The sequence below is a fragment of the Vulpes lagopus genome, chromosome 2, assembly GCF_018345385.1.
Source record: "Vulpes lagopus strain Blue_001 chromosome 2, ASM1834538v1, whole genome shotgun sequence".
Taxonomy (NCBI): domain Eukaryota; kingdom Metazoa; phylum Chordata; class Mammalia; order Carnivora; family Canidae; genus Vulpes; species Vulpes lagopus.
Window position 1 is genome coordinate 48,380,542 of NC_054825.1, and position 2,772 is coordinate 48,383,313.

Here is a 2,772-nt window from a genome sequence, read left to right on the forward strand (position 1 = left end):
ATAGTTCAGTTTCTTTGTTGATTTTCTACCTGGATGATTTATTCATTGCTGACAGAGGGGCACCTAGGTCCCCAACTGTTATTGTACTGTCTGTTTCTCCTTTGGGATGTTAGTATTTGCTTAATAAATTTTGGTGATGCAATGTTGGGTGCATATATCTTTATTACTGTTTTATCTTCCTGATGTATTTTCCCCTTTATCATTATACGATGACCTTATCTCTTTTTATTGTTTTTAGGCTTGACCTCTGTTTTGTCTGATAAAAAGCATAGCTACCCCTGCTTTCATTTGCTTTCCACTTGCCTGGAATATCCTCTGCCATTCCTTCACTTTGAGCCGGTGTTGGTCTTAAAAGTTGAAATGAGCTTCCTGTAGGCAGCATATGGTTGGGTCTTGTTTTGCTCTTATCACCAAGCTACTCTGTATCTTTTGATGGATGAATTCAGTCCATTTATATTGAATGATTATTGATCTTAAGGACTTACTACTGCCATCTCATATTTAGCCTTCTGGTAGTTTCTTTTTCCCCATGTTTCTGGTTGTCTTTCTTAGTGTGATGGTTTTCCACGATGATTTGCTCAGTCTCCCTTTTTTAATGTTTTGGTACTTTTCTCTAGATTTTTGCTTTGTGATTGCCATGTGGCTTATATAAAACATCTAGGTCCTTTTTGTGCTGATAACACTATCTTCATATACAGTTTCCATCCTTTTAATTCTCCCCTTTTATACTTTTGGTGTCAGTTTACCTTTTTTTGCTGTGAATTCATTGAATTATAGTGGTTATAGTTTGTTATTGTTGTTCCCCCTTTTTAAGCTTTTATAAGTAGTTAGCACATCATTCTAAGACAAGTTTTCTAATTCTGTTTTTTCACCTTTGTCTAGAGTATGGGTCATTTCATATGCTTTTATGTCACTAATTAGCATCTTTCCATTTCAGCTTGGAGAACTCCTTTCAGTATTTCTTGCAAAGCAGGTCTAATGGCGAACTACATATAGGGAAACCCCTTATTTCTCCTTCATATCTGAAGTATATCTTTGCCAGATAAAGTGTTCTGGACTAGCAGTTTTTATTTTTCAACATTTTGAATGAGTCATTCTACTCTCTACTGGTCTATAGAATTTGAGAAACCCACCAATAAGCTAATGGAGGTTCCTTTGTAGGTTACTTTCTTTGTTGCCTGGGTGCCCCTGCCTTTTAACAGATTCATTATAATGTGTCTTGGAGATGATATTTTCACATTGAGATAATAGCACCCAGGACTTACTTCTCTAGTTCCTTCCCCAGGTTTGAGAAGTTCTGTTACTGTTTCTCTAAATACTCTCTGCTCCCCTTTCCCTTTCTTCTCCTTCTGGTAGACTGTTATATTTGTTTTTCTCATCCTATATGATAGCTTTTGTAGGGTTTTTTTTTGTTTTGCTTTGTTTTGTTTTAAATCTTAGCTCTCCTCTCCTGAGTCATTTCTAAATTCCTGTCCTCTAAGTCACTAATTCCTTCTTCAATCTGATCTGCCCTACTTGCTAAGCTCTCTAATGCATTTCTTCATCTCATTCACTTGTCAGCTCCAGAATTTGTATGGTTCTTTTAAAAAGTTTAAAACTCCTTGGTAAAAAAACACCTCCTGTTCAATAATTTTGTTCCAAAACTGTATCACGTTTTCTTATAAGTTCACTTAATCTCTTTGATAGCTGTGAATTATTTGTCAGTTAAATCAGAATATTTTGCACCTTTGGGTTCAGTTGCTAGAGAATTTATTTTGTGATACCACACTACTGTGATTGTTTCCAAAGTATTTGATTATGTGTACCTCTGCCATTGCATTTGAAATAGCACTCTTCCTTAGTTGTTTCATTTGTTACAGTTCAACAGCTTGGCAATTACAGACTTTTGTTTCCCAGAAGGAGGTGCAATAGCTCAAGCTTTTGGCTTCTCACCTGAGTTGGTTCTGGGGCTGCACTCAGGACTGCATAAAAATTTTTTTAAAAAGCCAATTCAGAAGCTGGCAACAGAGGTAGTGGGTGATGGGAAGTTAAGTGTGGCACTGGGTTTTGTGGTTACCTGCAGGCTGGTAGGGGGATCCTAGAATGGGAGTACTTGTTTGAAATCCCAAAGCAGACAGCAGGGAACATCCCTTTAGTGTCCTTTGATGTTTTGTCTCTGTGTCTTTCCTCTCCCTCTCCCCAGTCAAGGTCCTCCTCCCTGCTCAAAGCTGTACTGCTGGGGGGATCCCTGGGTGGCTCAGTGGTTTAGCACCTGCCTTCAGCCCAGGGCATGATCCTGGAGTCCCAATATCGAGTACCACATTGGGCTTCCTGCATGGAGCCTGCTTCTCCCTCTGCCTGTCTCTCTCGTGGATAAATGAATAAAATCTTAAAAAAAAAAAAAAAAAAAACCTGTGCTTCTGGGGAGAAATGGGTCCCTGGGCAGAAGAAATACCCCATTTTGAAGCTGTTCCTTTCTATGCTTTAAAACAGGTAGCAGGCAGCCCCGTGGCCCAGCAGTTTAGTGCTGCCTTCAGCCCAGGGTGTGATCCTGGGGTCCCTGGATCGAGTTCCACATGGGGCTCCATGGAGCCTGCTTCTCCCTCTGCCTGTGTCTCTGCCTCTCTCTCCCTCTGTGTGTCTCATGAATAAGTAAATAAAAATCTTTTAAAAAATAATAAAATAAAACAGGTAGCTCCAACATGAGAGAAACCTCTAGTTCTTTCTTCTAAATCATTCCATAAATGAGTATCAGTTCAATGTGAGGTATGTGTTAATGACTGTCACACAACA